The sequence below is a fragment of the Stigmatopora argus genome, chromosome 17, assembly GCF_051989625.1.
Source record: "Stigmatopora argus isolate UIUO_Sarg chromosome 17, RoL_Sarg_1.0, whole genome shotgun sequence".
Taxonomy (NCBI): domain Eukaryota; kingdom Metazoa; phylum Chordata; class Actinopteri; order Syngnathiformes; family Syngnathidae; genus Stigmatopora; species Stigmatopora argus.
The window spans coordinates 14668781-14689232 of NC_135403.1; the positions used below are offsets into that span (position 1 = coordinate 14668781).

Below are 20452 nucleotides of genomic sequence, written 5' to 3' on the forward strand. Positions count from 1 at the left end.
ACACACACACATATAAAACAGCTGGCTGGCCGCACCCAATTCCACCTAAGCAGTCAAATTCAAAGCACCAACCTGTTTGTGAACTCAGACCTTTTCTCTTCTTATCTCATCACCTACCCTAAAGTGAGCTAATTAGGCTAATTTGGTATCAAGTTGACACTAAACTCCTTTTCTGACCTCTGCGACCTTTGACCGCAAGACCACGACATGTCATCACCTCTTCCGAAGCTCTATATTCCAAAAATATCCCGCCAGTCATATAAAAATCCATTCGTTCTGGAGTTATCTTGAACACAAACACACACACACGCGCACGCACGCACACACAAACACACACACACGCGCACGCACGCACACGCATACACACACAACAGGATTCCTACCTACTCATCCCTCACGGATAGAAAGTTTCAACTGTTGAAAAAGAAAAAGTATATGCAAAAGTATCACCTGCGTTAGCATTTTTTCAAAATTAAAACAATGGACTTCTTTTTCCGCGCGACTTCACACACTTACTCGCGGGAATTAGTCACCCACCGCCCGTTTCCCTTATTTGCATCTTGCCGCCACAGCCCGCCGTCTGCCGAAAGAACGCCGAGCGTTGACCCAAACTAATAGAAAGAGCGCCCCCTTTCTGCCACCCAGGGTAGAGCTCATGTCGGGGGGAACAACAGCAAAATCCAAGGGTGTCCGAACTTTTTTTTCAGAAAAATCCAAGAAAAACATTCCCCTTTCATTTGTTGAAGATCATATTTTTTAAATATAAGCTAAAATAGTTTCCATTTTGATAGCTCAATCGCTAAGAACTCCCTGGCAAATTGGATTGCACGTCTATCGCTGTAAATGGCAGCGAAAGAAGACTTAAAAATAGGTTTTTAAAGTTCCTACATTTATCAGTTTTAACAACACATTGTCTCCCATTGACAGCAATAGACGTCAATTTCATTCATCCTGAAATTCTAGTTTCCCACCTGATTAAAAATAATGGAGTCCTTGTTTAAGCAACTAGCTCCATCTCGTCTTATATCTGAGAAATGCATCAGAATATAGACTGAACTAAAGCTTCTTTTGAATGCCAAATTCAATGATATTTTCCCCATTCGCAAATAATGGACAGCGGTTAGACGAGAGGGAGGGAACGGAACGGGAGGTATTTAATTAGACGGTGACATTGGGAGCTCATCAGCGCCTCCACATCAATCAGCAGCTGCCCCCGAAGCGACGCCGACACCCCCGCGTGTCCACCGGGCATTTATCTCAAAGCGGGCCGTCTTCCGTATCGCCTCCGTGACCTCCGTTCACCTGGCCGACGGTTATCTGCTCCCCGATGACACGCCGCTTGATGGGGCTTTTTGTTCTCGGCTTAACAAGAGGGGCGTGTTGGGGAGGGGGGGCATTAAAATTTAACCCCTAATGATGAGAAGGTTAGACGCGACTGCCACCGACCGGTAGGCCTATCGCGATAACAAATTTCTGATACATTATTGCCACTATGCAATATTACTGTCCAAAAAATGAGCCAATTAAATGAAAATAAATATCATAATAAAACACCCACTCAGATGAAATGCGTGTCTATGTATTAAAAAGAATGTTCCTATTTTTTTTAAAGGCACGTTTGATTTGAAAGCCAGTCAAGTGTAGAAAATGAAATAGCTTTTGTTCTCTGCCAATCACCCCCCCCTATCAAAACATTGATTTGCTCCAAAATTAAAGTCATCAAAGTCAGAATGTTAGCTCGTTTGAATTTACTCTCAACTATATATTTCATCATGTGCATCATTTGAAATATATCTTAGTATAGAAGAGAGCGAGGGTCGTAACTACAGGCATCTGCGTGAACATGACGTGCTTTTATTTTGAAACGTCGACCGGAGGCGTGCCTACTGTAACTAAGATGCTAAATGCAGAAACTTTTTAAACTATATACTGTGCACTTATCTCGTATGTTCTAACCTACGCGGTGCGATTTGCACACTTTTTACTTTTATCCTCATTTGCAAACGCTGTAAACCGGGAAGTTTTTGTGTGTCGAGTATTTTACCCGTTTCGCCTTTTCGGTTATTAGCGAGCTAACGCAACTATACATTGCGCCCCCGCCCCCATTGTAGCAACACTAACTCCGTATAACGTATTTTCTCATCATTTATGTCTAAACTGGAGTTCTAGTGTGTTTTAATGATTAATAAACATCTTTCAAAGGAGCTGCAGTCTGAATACGCAACTACTGGGTGACGTTTTAACACATCCGTCGGCCAAGTGTTTCTAAAAATGGCGGCCTTAAAAACAACCGAGCACTTGCTTATTTATTGACAAGCGTTATGGCATATCGCGACTCGGTTACTCGCCTGGTTTGATGGCGATGGCTGAGTGCGTGGGAAGTACTCCAGTTTCACTTAGTGGCGCCGTACTTCATTACTGAAAATCCGTGTTACGTTAGTGCGTGCATGTGGTTCAATTTCACACTTGATAGTGAGGCGCTCCATGGGTCCACCTGTTGGGAGACAGGCAATTAAACGGTCCATTTTTTATGACGTAATCACTCCAATGTTTTTGTACTATTGACACTCAAAGACGTGCTTCTTCCTCTAGGGTTCAAACCTCGGACAAAGTGTTATATATTGACAATTGATGGAACAAAATACTAATAAGTGCGTTTTCATTGACCAGTAACAAAAAGCATGGGAGGAATGCATAAAAATATACAGCCAGAAAAAGCTGCATAAAGAATACATTATGAACATTAGGGGAAAATGTATTGGAGGAATACATAAACACAGAAAAATAGTATTAAGACAACAAATATTAGATATAGAAAATGAAATTTACAAAAATAAAATAAAAATAAAGCTAAAAAATGTACATAAAGAATGCATCATGAACAATAATAGGGAAAAAAGTGACTTTAAAAATGATAATCAGTCTTCCACTTGAGAAAAGATTAAACGTCCATTGCCGCCAATGAGTTAACTCATTTGTTATTGACTAAATATTAGTATTAAATAACATTTTTCACATTTTTATTGTAACATTTGTATGTTTGGTCACCCATGTCTATTTATTTTAACTTCAATTGTATTTTTATTGACTTTAGAATTGATTTTGAATGTAGATGTATTCCCCCACTCCATTATTTGTATAGAAAATTCGGGCATAGAGGATTTAGCGCCCTTTGAAGAGCGTCGAGGTCCCATTTGCCCAACGAACAAGCTGATCAATAACTACCGACATATGGATCGATAAGCCGCTGGCTGACAGGTGACGGTACGGTTCCAGTAGACGCCATTCGCCGACCTCGATCCTCCCAAAGTATTATCGACCCCTCCCACCCGGCGGGACCTTCTAAAGGAAACATTTAAGGAGGCTTTTTCCAGCCCGGGTCGGTCGGGAGAGGCCAGCGTTTAGCGACGCGTCTTTTTTTTTGTTCCATTCAAGTTCTCGTAAACAGAATTTGCCGCCAGGGGAGCCGCCACTCACGGCGTGCGACGGCGGGTGGCTGATTTACGTTCGGTCAATTAGTCGCGGGCCGAGGCAAAATAGGAAAAAATACGGGAATAAATAACGGCATGAGGATAGCGAGACGGAGATTTTAGCGGAAATCTGCTAATCGTTGACGCCTCTCGAAAGTACAGATTTGGAACACACATCGTATTTAAGTCACACTTTTTTCATTGTTTACACCAAGGGTGTCAGACTCGGGTTGGTTGGCGGCCCACATTAACATCAACTCCATTTCATGTTGGCTGGAACATTATAGATATAATATTTAGATATATATTTTTATAAATGGATTAAAAGCCCTGAATATTCCGTTTTTTATAGATCTAAAACAATGTTTATTTTAGCTTTTTTTATATTTTTTTAGATTTTACAAAATGCTTTTTGAACTAAAAACACAGAAAAAATTGATTAAAAAATGACAATTATTGATTTATAAAGGGGGAAATCAGGAAATTTAATATACATCTATACTCTTCATTTTAATTTGATCCTAAAACACAAAGTCGGCACTCATGATTGACTTTCTCGGGCCGCAGAAAATGATGCGGCGGGCCAGATTTGGCCCCCGGGCCGCCACTTTGACACCGGTGGTTTACACTATGACCGCTAACTGTTCATTATGTTGTTTTTTTAGGCTATAGTTTCCCAAAAAAACAGTTAATATGTTACGTTAACAAGTACTTATTTTGTCTTTTGTTCCACTTTTTTAAAAGTAATTACTTTGACGTAAACTTCAACTTCAAATCCCACTCGGCCGTAGTATGAGGACCCCCCAAAAATATCTGAAGTATTTTGGGGACAAAATGCAAAACACGGTGGGATTGAGGACTCGGAACAAGCGCGTATGTGCAAGCTTGACTTTTCTGCAGGTATTTTTCTTTGTCTCGAACTCAATTGAGAGCTTGGCGATGGAATACGTGAGCTAGAGCGCCGGCGCCCCGACCTTTGAGCGCAGCCGGCGGACGCTAACAAGCCCTCGAGAAGGCTGTCCGAATTCATCAAGCGTGTTTAGGCAAAACTATTGGCTTTCTGGGGGCCGCCGTGCCGGCGTGAAACACTTTCTGATTGTTTGGGGGGGATTTCCAACGGAATTACTTTTCGTCAACTTGGCGCTTTAAAAGCCTTTTTTAATGCTCGCGCGCGTCTCCTCCCGTCGGCAAACGAGTGTTGTTTTCTTCATTTGTTATAACGGCGGGCGGCGCTGGGCTTTTTTTGTTAATTAAGCTTCCCTTTTTAAGGAAAGGTGCTAAACGTTCCTCACTTTTAGACGGCGTGCTAACGACTGCCCGGATCGGGTCGGCGGTGGCGCTATTCCAGAAAAAAACATGACGTTACGGGCGACCGGGAACAATGTTCCCTCTAATTTTTTGTTTGTCTGGGCAGAAAGACAACGTGCCTGAGCACACTGAGTACCGACCGGTGTGAGCAACATCATCATTGCTCGCTATGGGCACACAACAGTATCACACCTGCCATAAGCAGGTGCATGTCTACTACACTAACTATTTAGTAATAATAAAATGTAATGATTAATATCTATGAATGGGGCGGCCCGGCGGAAAAAAAAAGGGATTTTATTTTGTGCGCTCCATATGATTTGCTGTGCGCAGAGAAGACGGGAGTTGTGCGCAATTGCGCACGCGCCCAGCTTAGAGGGAACATTGACCAGGAAGGGAGCAAACGGGCCTAAAACGACGAATGGTCGACGGCGAAGATGCTTTTAAAAGAGAAGAAGCGAGCGTTTTTTTTTTGTCCCCAGCGCGAACGTGACGAGAGTCCAGAAAACACGCTCCATTTGGAACATCGAGAAATTGGAGCGGCGTCGAGGCAAGCAAGGTAGGCGATGAGCCGGCGAATCAATGCCGATTGTTGGCTGGCGCCGTCTGCCATGACAATGACAAATCAACATTAATCGGGGCTGACTGGCGTCTTTCAATTCAACGCGCCTTGTTTTTCCCACTTTTCCCTTTTTTTTTCCCCCTGCGAAAGCGATTGCACGAAACGAGGAACAAGTTCTTCTCTAGCGTGGCGGAACCGGCTGAAAAGAGTCGACGGCCACCGGGCCAGAAAGACGCGCCCCCCCCCCCCCCCCCCCCCCTCCCCGGGGGAAATGGAGCGCGCCCCCCCCCCCAGGTCCTCCGAATAGAAGCGCGCCTGACAGGAGGCGACGTGGTCGTCCGTGTCCGTCACAGCTTTCATTTCCCACGCCGGGCCATCGATTCCCCGGCCGGGTGACATTAGTGACACTCTCTTTTAATCTGTGGTAAAGCGCCCGGACCCCGGGGGCCCCAGGGGGCCGCGGAAAAGACGACGCCGGCGGGGAGCGAGGGGAGGGGACTTTGAAGCGCGCTGACACCTCGGGAGCCGGAGGTTGTTTGTCCGAGGCCAAAGACGCCGTCCCGCCCGCGAGACGGACGCCAATAGAAAGACGGGCGGGCGGACATTTTTTGTAAAAAGAGTCAAAAGTCAGGAAATGGCTGAAAGAAGGTTGAGGATGAGAAATAACGATGCCTATTTGAAATAACGGCGCAGCGGATGCCCGGACAAAAATGTCATTTTTGTAGCGTTACGATTTTATTCGGCGAGAATGTACGAATTCGACGGGATGATCATCATTTGGCATCGTCTTTTTGAGCCATGGTTTTTTTTTAGGTTGGGAAAAATGTGGTTTTGAGCATTAAAAAAGTATTCTAAAATGGCCCCATTTGATCATTTAAAAGAGGGAAAACAATATTTTAAGAAATACATTTGATTTATGTTAAAAAATAAAAGTGGTTTCAACAATGCAGAGGCGAATGGCGACAAACATGATTTTAACGTCAATGGCTACCTGTGCGAGTCTTCGTTTTTGATCTGATCGTTTATTTCGTGTGGAAAAATGGGTCATGGTGAGACTTTAAACCTGGTAAACATGCTGTCAGAATCTTTAACAAAACAAATGGCTCAGTGTTAAGACCTACCGTATGCATGCATGTACATCTATGTGCTTATATATATGTATGTATGTGTACATATATGTGTACATATGTGTATGTACACGTGTATATGTGTATATATATATATATATATATATATATATGTTTCAGCAACACGCTTATTTATTTATATATTTATGCATGTATTTACTTATTTATTAACTTACTTATGACCTATCTATTTATGTCTAAAATGTCTTTTTCTGTGTCTGTATTCCCACCCTCTTGCTACTGTGACAACGAAATTTCCCAAATACGGGATGAATAAAGTTATCCAATCCAATGCCATTAACGCTCAAATACGTATAGAACAGACTCGAGTGTTTAAGTAGCAAAGAAAGCTAGAAACTGTCACGCCAACGGCAAAATTGTTCCGTCGGGTCGGGAGGTCGTCTGTGTTTATTGAAAAAAATCAAATCGGGGAAACCGTCTGAGCGGACGGATGTTTCAAATCGGAGAAAGCGACGGCGGTTTCAGCAGCCCTGGCTGGTAAAGGAATCAAAAAAATAAACAAACAAACAGTCATCGCGCATCTCCCACGTGTCGTCAAGGCCACTCGACGTATTGTTTGAGGACGGGCGACAGCGACGTTGTCGACAAAAGCGAACCGCGTTACCAAAGGTCTTTCTGACAAAGGGAAAATGAATGCACGCCATCCATTTCTGCCTCCACGCCCCAAAAGTGACATATTTCAGGCTGACACATTTTAATTAGGCCATCAATAGCGCGGCGGCGACGGCGACTAATGGCGCCAAAGACGCGGGCGGGGCGACGTGGCTTTAACTCGCCCGCGAGGACATTTAAATGGGCCCTTAAAGTGTTGTGTCCGGCCGCCAGGCTGCCGTTATTTACTTTTCTCCCCCCGGGCTTCAATTGGACATCATTTTCACCCGGAGATACGCATCATGTGGGATTTATCTGGGGTGGCGGCCAACGCATACCCCACGATTTATCGGCTAGAAAATGAGAATGGACACTATAACTATAACTTTTTTTTGCGGGACAGTGGGTGGGTGGATTTCAAGTCTGGCTCGCAGTTCGGGGGTCGAGGGTCGAGTCCCAAAAACGTGAACGCTAGGCTAATATTTTTCGGGGGAGACATATTGGACTCGTAATAGCAAAGAGTGAATGTTAGCTTTCATTTGTATCTTTTTTTTGGTCAATTAAAAATCCATGGGTTATAAAAAGTCTTCATAGACTGTTTTTGGATGAAAATAATGAGTGATACTAGCCATTTCTATCCAACTCAAAGGCTAAACAACTGTTTTGTCATTTCTCTAATTAATTGAATAAAACTTTATTGGTACGGGGATGACTTTTGAATAAAAAAAATGTTTTTAAAAATTCACAGATTTGTTTTACTGATGCAATTGAGCCTTATAATAGCAAATAGTAAATGTTAGCTTTCATTTTTTTGGTCTAACTCATTGAATAAAACTTTATTGGTACAGGGATGACTTTTGAATAAAAAAATGTCTTTAAAAATTGTGTAACTACAAAAAAATTAACAAATTAAAGCATGATTTACTTCAACGGGATGTGGCGGTATGGCAACAGTTTAGTTTTTCATTGCTATAAAAAAAAGCGGCCAAAACGGCAACGACTTCTTTCCTTTCTAGAATTTTTTTTTTCCAGAAGAATCCTTCCGCCGTGACATGTTCAAGTCAAAGAAGGATAAATAAGATAAAAGAGGGAGAGCGGCGATCACGTCCATCACTCAAAGTGGAAAAGGGTCATTTAGCCCCGACCGGCCCTCCTGACAGCTTTACAACTCTGCACGCTATTCTATTTTAATTGGCAATCATGAATTAAGCCAAGGAGAGCGCCGCCATCGCCGCCGCCGCCGCCGCCAACGCTTTTAATTGGCCCGACTTGATGAGTTCCTGAGATAAAAGCGGACAATATATTCTGGCGATGGGCCACTCGTTTGTTGCCGCGTAATTAGCCGGCAGACAAATCGAGCCGCCGACATCTTCCTTCCTCGCCGTTCGCTACCGTCGCGCCGCCGCCGATTGTCTCGTCGTCGCTACAATCCGAGCATCGTTCGCTGGCCGCCTCCCACTTCAATTGGACATTGAGCAGTGGTAGCCAATGAGTAAAAAAAAATGAATGCCGTATTTTCTCGCGTATAAGCCGCCTCCGCGTATAAGCCGTACAGTGGTACCTCGACCTACGACATGCTCGAGGTACGATGAAAATTACGCCCGCGATGCAATCAAAATTTCAAGATGCCTTCAAGCCAGGTGGCCATGACATGAGAGGCTGTTTATCATTGTAGCGCACTGTCTTTTTTTGCCGCATCTCTTTCGTGTATAACAATATCTACGAGCACTGAACGATTTATTCAGACGAGTTTCGACCAGGAAACGCACAACGCGCATGCGCGGGCAAAAAGAGGGCTTTCTGGGTCATGAAGTATACTGGTGCACACAACACCAACTGATAGGCAATGGCACCCTTTCTCAGAATCAAACTTCATTACCCACAATCAATACGTGGGTAAGCTCAACTATTGTATTTCACCACTGTATCCTTAAAATGGCCTTAAAATGGTTGAATTTGACAATTTCTCACGTATAAGACGCAATGAATGAAAATAGTTTTTTTCAATGACCCTTGCGTGCGAAGGACAGTTGTTCGGGTAAACCCGACCAAGCCCCCCCAACCCAACTATTGTGCCCTCCTGCTTAAAATGTAACAACCCCCCCCTCCCCCCGAACACCCCCATTTTCCTGATTAAAGACAATCCCTGCGGCACCTGAGAGTCACCCCAGACTTTTTTTCCATATAAGGTCAAATGTTCAAAGCTTTCCTCCATTCTGCCTGCCTTTTAAAAAAGGCAGAAAAAAAAATAAAGTGGTGCGAATTAAACATTAATAGCCTGATGAATAAATATTTTGCGTCTCCAGAACTCAGCACTTTGTGGCCACGCTTAATGAACTCTTCCTTCCCCGAGCCTTTTGTAAACCAAAAGGCATCTCTCTCTCTTTTACCGCCGCCCACCTGCTTGCCTTTAATTGCTCGGTCAAAATTAGGAACATCTTTTTTTTTTTTTTTTACACGTTATATTTGGATCTACTCGGATGAACGTTGGCCCCGGGCGCTAACAATCTCGTCCCCGCTGGTGTATTTGTATTTTTTGGGGCCAAAATAGCTGGCAGCTAGCCAGCAGAAGATTCGGGATGAAAATTGCAGCTCTTTGTTGAGGGAAATGGTTTCCAGAAAAACGATCAAAACGCGGCCCCTGTGGTCGATGATATCTTTCGGATCCATCTTCCAATAGAGTGGCCTTCCGTTTTTTGCGACTCACTACGAAAGTGTGGTACAAGCTGGCAAATTTGACAAAAATGACTACTTCCGAGCCCAAATGGCGGTCCTGTAGACAACGGATTTGAGGTCAGGTTTGGATACGTTTTGCGTTCAGGACCGACCCCAAATATTTAGGGCCTTTATTGTCTCATTTTCAAACAGGTAAAGCACGCAGGGGGTTAAAAACAAACAAACTATGGAGTCATTGAAAAAAGATATTTAACCAAAGGACTAAAACGAACTGTTCCAAGAGGCTGAACACGAAAAAAAGACGTTGCCAAGACACAAATAACTTCAATTTCAATCGTTCTAAGACAAAGTGTGTCAAAGTGGTGGCCCGGGGGCCAAATCTGGCCCGCCGCATCATTTTGTGTGGCCCGGGAAAGTAAATGATGAGTGCCGACTTTCTGTTTTAGGATCAAATTCAAATGAAGAGTATAGATGTATATTAAATTTCCTGATTTTCCCACCTTTTAAATCAATCATTGTCATTTTTTAATCCATTTTTTTCTGTTTTTTTAGTTCAAAAATCATTTTGTAAAATCTAAAAATATATTTTAAAAAAAGCTAAAATAAACATTGTTTTAGATCTATAAAAAAACTGAATATTCAGGGATTTAAATCCAGTTCTTTTAATCCATTTATTTAAAAAAATTCTAAATATTCTATCTAAAATGGTCCATCCGGCCAACGTGAAATCAAGTTGACGTTAAAGCGGCCCGCGAACAAACCCAAGTCTGACACCCCTGTTCTAAGACTTACTCATACTACTCCAAATTATTACAGTACTTCAATGGCATCACTGGAAATCAGGATTGGACCAAAAAAGATCATTATCTGCAACAATAAATATTCACTTGCTGACGTATCAACTCAACTACTTCAATCTGAAAGCCACATATTCAGCCTAATCCGGTTTTCGGACAAAGTCGAAAGGCCAGACAAGCACGCGAAGTCGAGAAAAAAGGCCGATTTCGAGCGTCTCCGCGACGCCCGCCGGCTTTGTTTGTTTGTCTTTTCCGGCCGAGCGATTTTGTTGATGTGGCTCCGTCACGGCGCCATTAAATGTCAGGTCGGCTGGTGACGGCGCAACATTGTGACGGAAAGTCAATGGCATTTGGACGGCTCGCCCGCCGGAAAGTTCCCGCCGCCGCCAGGGATCAATGGCTCGTGTAACACTCGCCGCCAACGCCCTGTCCAATTCCGGGGCCGTCGGGAGACGCAAACATTCCCGCTGGGAACGCCCGCCGCTTTACGTGACCACTTGGACAAAAGCAATCATCTCCGGCAAGGAACAAAAATTGGCGGGAGAGCCATTATTTCTAACGACGGGGACGGGGTGGGACAAAGAAGCTCACGGTTGTGGACGTATGTGGGGGACAACCAGACCACCTAGCGTGGCTTTGTTGCGATACGACAAACCGGAGCATTAAGACGTTTGGAATTCAAGACCGAGAGTTAGACTGGGCGTGTGTCCGAGACAAAGACATACCCAAAACTGGAAATGCCAGAGACCAAGTCAAAGTTTAGGAATTTGGCCATCAAGACTGACCAAGTTTGGGGGATTTTAAGTCTGAGACTAAGGGGGAATCCAAGTCGAGGTTAAGACATACTTAAAACTGGAAATCAGAGTCAAGACTAAGATCACGACGTAAACAAAAATGAATCTTTTTGGGGTCAAAAGCCAGATCTTAACGTCCAATACGAACCAAGACCAGCAATCTCACGTTAGCTTAATTTACGATGCCCAAATTTCCAATCCTCCAGTGACCTGCCTTTTTTAAACCATCTTGTACTGGTACCACTAAAAAAGTCAAGCGACAAGAATCCCATTTTGGAAAGGGGCGAAATTTAGCAGCAGCTAAATTCATCAATCCAAAGCTTCCTATTATTTCATGAGCTGGGAAACAAAGTGTGATGCAAACCAGGTGAAACAGAAGAAAGCCTGCCAGAGTTTGCCTTCCATTTGAAGACATTCCTTCCTTCCCCTTCTTTCCTTTGAATGCTTTAACCGCCCGCCACTGACTTTCGCTATGTTGAGCTTAAAAACATTTGGAATGGCTTACTTCTCCACAAAAAAACAAACTAGCTTCAAAGTAGTTGTAATTGTGTACATCGGCATTTGCGGACGAGCTCACTTTCAAAGTACGTGGATTATGAAAAGCAATCCACCAAACATTCTTGACGAAGACAGACAGCCGTAAACAATTCCTATTTTCAAACATTATTCCCTGAGAGCCATACTTGTCATTTAATAGTAAAAATGCATGAAAATGTGTGCATTTAATTCAAAGTCTCTGAATTCTTTGGAGAAGATTTTTTTTCACTGTTGCTAATCAATGAGTATCAATGAGAGTCTGCATGCAGAAGAGTCTAATGAAGACAAATTATGATTAAAAAGGCGCGAGAGATGTTGTCGGCGGCACCCCGGCCATAGGTTCCCCGCCTTAGAAATTCATTCCTTACAAAAACATACTACAAGACGATCACTTTTGGTATCTATCTTTGGTATCTATATTTAGATTTTTTTTAAATAAATGGATTAAAAGAACTGGATTAAAAGCCCTGAATATTCTAAAACAATGTTTTTTTTTAGCTTTTTTGATATATTTTTAGATTTTACAAAATGATTTTTGAACTAAAAACACGGAAAAAAATGGATTAAAAAATGACAATGATTGAATGAGGGGGAAAATCAGGAAATGTAATATACATCTATACTCTTCATTTGAATTTGATCCTAAAACAGAAAGTCGCCACTCAGGATTGACTTTCCCGGGCCACACAAAATGATGCGGCGGGCCAGATTTGGCCCCCGGGCCGCCACGTTGACACCCGTGTCTTAGCCGAAGACGGCAAACGGGAGGCAAAGTGCCGGCGGCGCGTCAAGAGTCTGGAGGCTATTGACGAAGCGGCGCGGCTGGCAAACAGCCGGGAGAACAATGGGGCGGGATTCATCTCCCGGGGCTCTGGATCGTGACGGACTTAAATGAATTGCTCTATCGGCGCCACACCTGAGAGTGAGTGGCCAGTCAGATAAACTCTGGCGGCTCCCGCGGCAAGGTCACCGTCAGCCTCGTGACGGCCCGCCGAGCTTCTTCTCCCCCGCCATTGGCCGGAGGAAACAATTAAGACTTCCACGTTCCGCCGTCATTAAAGACCGGCAAACGGCGGGGAGTTCTTTTTTTTTTTTTTTTTCCACTCCGGGGGAAGATTGCATCTGAAAGTGGCGATGCCTTTGAGGCCGGCCAATCTTCCGGGACGCCTGGAAAGTGTCCGAGCGGTCGCCGCCGGCGTTATCAGATGCGACGGCTCGGGTCCCGATGAAGTGAAGTAGGGGTCTTTAACAAGTGTTCTGGGCTCGGGACGGAAAGTCGGGGCTAGATACCATCGGACCCATCTCCGGGCAATTTCTGCCCGGAGGTGAAGGTCGAAGTCCAATCGGGAGAGCGACCGTTCCCAACAATGTTTGCGAGAGGAGCTTTAAGTGGGGGTTTGAGCATTTCGCTGCCGGGCTCTGGAGATAAAAAAAAAAAGGAGTCTGGCTAACGCCCGCTTGGAGACGATGGGGACATTTGCGCCGCTTTGAAGGCACGCCTATCGCTTTGATTTGGCAAACATCTGCTGGCCAAAAGGGGGTCCTTCAACTCTCCAGGGGTTTTGCTTTCAAATCTCATTACGGGAAGAGAAGGCGGACGTGGCCTGCTCTTTTCTGTCTTATCCATCTTCCAATGGCGCTTTTGTCTTGTGCTAACGCTAACGTGAGCGCGGCCATTTCAGAAAGGAAAGAGCGACCTTAGAAGCTACACCGTGGAAAGAAAATACCCAAATTGAACAACAAAGCCAGTCTTTGGAATGGAATCATCATAATAATAATAATAATCGTGAAATATAAAAAGGCCGGCGCCGAATTCTTCAAGGCCGAACGCTTAACAAAAGCAAGAATTTAAGGTTTTCTAAATGGCTTTTTCGGTTCACAAAAATGGATGTAGATTTTCCGCAAAGATAATTAAACTCGAAATGGCATCTCTTTTTGAAAAATAAAAAAATATATTGACTTATATTGATAAGATTGACAGCGATAGACTATTCATCCACTTTTTTGTACGTTTCAAAATGTCTCCCAACAGAAAAAAAATCCTTCTGAAGGCTCAACCTTGCTTTCAAACTCCAAAAGTAAAAAGTTAGCATCTATTTAATGTGAGCACTTTGATCCAGGTCAAGTCGAAACTTCAACTTGTTTTCCCTTCGCCATTGCGCTTGATTAACGACAGCCAAAAACGGCTTTTAATTGCATTCTAGCCGTCCAAAAACGTGGCAAAAACGCCGCGGGCTCGGCGGCCGACCTCATTAACGCAAGACTCGTCGTCGTTCCCATAAAGTCGTCGGTTCGTCTTCATTTGTAATTCTAATTGCATTTAAAGGCTTTTGGCCTAAACGGCGCCATTCGCCGAGGCCGCGGTCGCTTCTCGGACGGACCGCGACCGGATACTTTTTCCAAAATGTCGTCCAAAAGACGGCGTGCGCACAGAATGATTTCAAAAAATCTCCTAAATGAGTGGAAGTGCATTGAAATGGTGTCCCACTTTTGCTTCATTAAGTGTTTCTTTCCCCTTGATTTTGTGCTATTCCAGGAACTTGACTTGTTTGTTTTAAAAAAAGAAAAAAAATCACCAAAGGAAAAGTGTTAGCGGTGCCAGGGAACATTTAAAATATCTATGAACCCCCCCCCGACAACAACGTAACTCACTCCCAAAGGCTTTTGAGAAAATTATTCTATTTCGAGGCTGTTTAGGGGGAAATAAAATCAACGGGATTCACATTTTTGGAAGGTTTCTGGTTCCAACCTGTCTTTTTTTTAAAAAAACATGTATTCCTAGAGTAATTTAAGGCTACTTAAAAAGTCAATTAAGGATTAAAATCTGGCGACTTGAAAAGAATTTTAAGAAATTAAGGCTACATGTGGAGTAAATGTTGAAGAAATCAAACTCCAGTTTTTTTTTTAATCTAGGTCTACAATGTCTTCTCTGGATGAAATAAAGTTGTAATCTAATCTATTTAAGACAATTCAAACTGTATTTAAGGAGTCAGATTACTTCAGATGTAATTTGAAACTTTAGACCACATGTGTCAAAGTGGCGGCCCGGGGGCCAAATCTGGCCCGCTGCATCATTTTGTGTGGCCCGGGAAAGTCAATGATGAGTGGCGACTTTCTGTTTTAGGATCAAATTCAAATGATAGATATAGATGTATATTAAATTTCCTGATTTTCCCCCTTTTAAATCAATCATTGTCATTTTTTAATCCATTTTTTCTGTGTTTTTAGTTCAAAATTCATTTTGTAAAATCTAAAAATATATAAAAAAGCTCAAATAAACATTGTTTTAGATCTATAAAAAACGGAATATTCAGGGCTTTTAATCCAGTTCTTTTAATCCATTTATTTAAAAAAAAAAATCTAAATATTCTATCTAAAATGGTCCGGCCGGCCCACATGAAATCAAGTTGACGTTAAAGCGGCCCGCGAACCAACCCGACCGAGTCTGACACCCCTGGTCTACAATGTCTTCTGTGTCTGTCTTGCTACTGCACTCAAGAAATTTCCCGAATACGGGATGAAATCAAGTTCTAATCTAATCTAATCTAATCTATTTAAGACAATTCAAACTGTATTTAAGAAGTAAACATCCGATGACTTCACATGTCATTTGAAACTTTCGACTATTTCAGGAGTGACAACAGACAACTGAAGGAGTAACTTATGAAAATGCAAGACATAACTTAAGCTAAGATCAGGCTAATGAACAAATCATGACACGCAGAAGCATAAGGCTACTTAAGGACTAACTTAAGACAAATCAAGCACCATTTCAAGGCACTCAAGGTGCAAAATCAGGTGACTTGAGGAAAAATTGAGAGCAATTCAAGAATTTCAAGGCTACCGAGCGGCTAGTTAAGGAGCCACTCATCAAGCGCTAAATTAAGGCTACTTAAGAACAACAATTTGCTGATTTGACAGGCACATTTATCGTTGCCGTAGCTTCTAAAATATGAAACGGATTGAAGCGAGTGCTTTGCCGACAATTAGTGGCAAAGTAGATGGTTATTTATGCCAGTGGGGGAAAAGAAAATACTTGGGGATGAGATGGCACCAAAGTAGCTAGCTAGCTACGTTGCTGCGCCCACAGGAGTCGACTCATTAATAAAACGCCATCGCCGTATACATTTATTATTGTTTGCTCGCTAGTGCTCTCGCAGAATTTCAGACAATGGCGCCCGCGTCGTGTTTATTCACAATAACGAGGCGTATTGTTACGAGGCGGCGGAGCTTCTCTCTGGAGTTAGCGTCGTCGCTAATGATTGTTTTTTTTTTTTACATCGGAAAGTTATTTCGGGGTTCTGGTTCGTCGGGATTGTTTTTGTCATCACCATGGCTTTTGACCCAATTTCAAATGTGAATTTAAATAAGATATTTGAGGAGAAAATGAGGAGGAATTTTGGAAAAGACCATTTGAATAATCATTAAATCGGTCGGGCTACAATTCAAGTTACTTAAGGATTACCGTATTTTCACGACTATAAGGCGCACATAAAAGTCTTCAATTTTCTCCCAAATAGATAGGGCGCCTTATAATCCAGTGCGCTTTATATATGGACCAATACTCAAATTGTTATCACGATAAAATCAAATAAATCAGTCGATAGGACAACTACGGCAAGCAGCCCCCGACTCTACTATTTTCCCCATAGAAAAAGTACTGCGCAGTGACTGCTGGGATATGTAGTTCTTTTGTCAATACACCCAATGGATTGTGGTCTGGACATCGACATCAACACAGCTTTACGAAGCATGGACGCTAGCTACTAGCTAGCTACTATATGCGAATGGATTGTGGCCGCCTGGACGAACGTATAAAACTAAGCGTTTTCGATGACTCATTTGGACAATTGTTCAATTCGGACACAGAAAATGAGTACTTTGATGGATTTGTGGGTGATGATGACGTGGGTTAGTTGTAAAATGGCTAAATAAAGTACAACCCAACTCAGTTTTGCTTCCGTTGCCTTTTTAAAAACGTGTTTTTAGCGTGTGTCCGTATGTTTAAGCTGGTGTATGTTTTGCCATGCCTGGCTGCGTCTATAAAAACGGTGCGTCCTTTGTGTGTGTCAAATACAGAAATAGCACTCGTTACTGACACTGCGGCTAAAAATACGATGCGCCGTATAGTCGTGAAAATACGGTAACTTAAGTCAGGTCAAGTCGTCCACAGCAATGAAGTTGTTAAAATGACTCTAAATGCCCAAATCATGTCGACGACAACAAACGGCAAGACGGCATTTTCAGGCTGGCTCTCGTTCATCGGGTTCCCATCTGTCACCGGGCTATTTGCCACTTATGATATCATTATTACAACGTCATTAGGCTTAATTAGGCATCTATCTCCACGACGCCACGGAAGCAATTTCTTCCGTACGAGCCGTCGTTAGCAACGCTAATCCCTACAAATGACCGAGTCGCCGCTAACGTCGCGGCGCGCCGGCGACGTCCGCTTTCCGCGGCGACGGGGTGGAGCTCTTGACTTTGAGATGAAAACGGGGGCGAGGGGGCGCCGTTCGTCGACGGCGGGCGGTCGGCCACCGGGGTTAACCCTTCTCCAATTAGCCGGGAAGGCGCTTTGATTCCCGGGGAGCTAGCGAGCGGGGTGACACAGAGACGGGAGTCCAATCGTGCGGCCGTTTGAATTGGTGTATCGCTGGCGGACTTTCAATATGTTTGAAAAATGGAGGAGATGTCTATCGCTGTTAATGCCAGTGGGGAAGAGGACGGCGGTTTGGCAAACGGATCTCAAACAACGATTGGCCATCTATTAGAAGAGTCAAAAAATCTCAAATTTTATGATAATATAGTCGTTGTAGTACTCGGTTGTTTTTGTGTACAGATAACTAGATTTTTTTAATCACGCAATTTACAGGGGGGTTAAAAAAGGCAACTTTTCTTCAAAAACACTGGCAGAAAATGGTCCTCCTGACAACGAAACACACTTTTCCAGTCAATACAAAGACTTTTTAGCAGGACAAAATAGTAAGTCTTACTGTAGGGAAACGTTCCTTGCAAAAAAGCCAACTTTACAAAGCTAGTCACAATACTTTTCGACTAAATTGCAACTTTTCCCGTCAAAAAGGCAGATAAGACCACCTTCTACGGAACATCCCGCGGCTCAGTTGAGGTGACGCCGCTTCCCGTTCCTCCCCGCTCGTTGTCTTAAGCGCTAATAGCGCTAGTTGCCCACCCCCTAGCTAAAAAGACGGCGTGTCATCGAGCGTAGCCATGCGCAATTAGGCGAGCGCTCGCTCCCTTCTTGTGGACGTTACGGCGGCCATTTTATGGCGTTGTTGTAACGATATAAGAGCGCCGAGCCTGGTGTTTTTTTCTAAAAAGCTTACCCAAATGGAGGCGGGGCTCGTCATTACGACGGAGGTCGGACGTCCAAGGCGTTGTGATAGAACGCCAAAACATTTTGCGCTTGAAATACTTAGAAAAGCTTTAAAGTGGCCATCTCGAGCCAAAATCCCGACTTGAACCCTTTACCGAGGCTACCACGGGAGACTGTGGCCATATGCAATAAGTCAATTGATGGCAGGGTCAATAAAAAGGAGGTTGCTGATTTTCCCGGCTGCGATTTATCGCCGTTGACTAGGCGGACGTTAAACCTTTGCCCGTGGATTGCCTTTGTTTGTCTCAAAAAGCCTTGACGGGAAACTCTCGTTTTATCTGCTAACTGCTCTGGTTTAAATCTCTTGAAAGCTTTAGCGAAAACTTCTGCAATCTTTGTTTCTATCTTAAAATTGGAAATGTTAAGATTTGAAAACCCTGTTAGCGGTTAGCCATCATTTTAAAGCATCGGACCTTCTGGAAACTGGACCTTTACGCTCGTAATCCTGTTTTAGATCCCAAATTTGAAGGTTTATGGCTCTCTTAAAATGATTAAACTAACTTTAAACTTTGAAAACAAACCTTGACAAGCTACTCTTGAAGCCCCAAAGTTAAATGAAGTTAAAAGCATAATGGCATTTCCCAGCAGGGCTCCCTTGAATGCAAATTTTAAAAAAATGAATGCGACGCCTCACGCCGTCGATGGCGCTCAAATGTCATCCCTCAGCCGCGGACGGCGACCATTTTCACGAGAGTATAACGGCGCTAACGTTATACGGCGGCCGTTCCAAACAAACAAACAAAAAGTGCTTTACGGTCATCCGTCAAGGTTAGCGCGCGGCTCCGTTTTACCCGTAAAAGTGCTTTAGTTAAGATCAAGGTTTAAGACGCGGATGGCGGCGACAGCGGCCGTAAATTCACACCCATATTGTTTGGGAACTTAGTAAAAAAAAATAAAAAAGGCGCATAAAAGTTCTCATTTGGGCCCCATTCGCTATTACAAAACATGGTTGATATATCGGGCAGGCGAGGATGGCCAGGGACGTTGAAATTCCAAAGAGGGAGATTAGATTACATTAGATTAGATTAGATCTATAGGAGGGGGGAAGGGAAACATTCTTTATTTGAGATTACAGCCATGACAATGTATTTTAATTCCATCTGAAAGCGCGATGTCCAAATCTCAGTCATGATTTGACCATTAGTGTCGCAAAAGCGAATTTAAAAGGAGGGAAAAAAACACCCAATGGAGAAGAAAAGGGGCTCCGGCATCGCGCATTCCACCCGCGTTTCCACCCGCGTTGGGACCGCGTCTCATTTATTTGCTAGTCTCTCCGCCCGTCATCGAAGCTAACTTGCTAAATGAAGGTAAAAGCTGACGCATGGCTAATGAGCCCGCAGACGGCGACTTTCAACGGGAATCCAAACGCGTTTCGGGTAAATTTTGGTCACCAAGAGAGGAAATCATTGATTTTTATTTTCTTTTTTTTTTTCTCTTGGAGATGAGCTTGAGCTGCGACGCACGCACGTGGAAGCCAGCAGCAGCGGGCCAATTAACGCCGTCGATTTGGAAAAAAGTGGGGAGCGTTTAGTTGTCTTTGATTGTTTGGCATTCTCTGGGATTTTGTTTCCCCGCGCTTAAAAACCACACGCACGCACTCACGCACGCACGCCAGCGATATTGCGGCGGCGGCGGCGGGTGTGAAAAGAGCGCCTATTTTTAGCCTCCTACCTCGAAAGCCAACGTGACTTTTGACGGTCGGCATCTCCTGCGACTTCTATTTTTGCGTCTCGGCAACATATATTATTAAGCTTCAAAGTCTTTTCGGCATTTTTATAATCCTGTTGTTTTGGTGGCGGTGCGGGGCGGGGCAAGGCAAGGCAAGGCAAGGCAAGGCAAGGCGGGGGGAAAAGGGATGTCTCCCGCCTCCCACATAAAAGAAAATATTAATAAACGCGGCGCCGGTGATGGTTTAGCTTAGTTCCCTGACTTAAGGGAGAAACGATCAAGTGATTTCTTCCCAGTGACGACTGACGTCAAATCCATTTGAGACGACTTTTATTGTTTTACCTTTTCCACCTGATTTTCCCATTTCTATGTTTTACTCTCTTGCTTTCCATTGTCCAGATTGTTCCCCGTCCCCACCCACGTTTGAAGCCTTATCAAAATGTTTCCCTCAATATTTTCTGTTTTCCTTCATCCACCCTCTTGTTTTCCCATTTCCAAATTTCC

General features: G+C 43.6%; 1 long non-coding RNA gene across 1 annotated transcript in view; it reads left to right on the plus strand.

The window, feature by feature from the left end:
- LOC144091706 (uncharacterized) overlaps nucleotides 1-20452 on the plus strand; it is a 131682-nt gene that overhangs the window by 81591 nt on the left and 29639 nt on the right. The gene's annotated exons all lie outside the window — the stretch shown is intronic.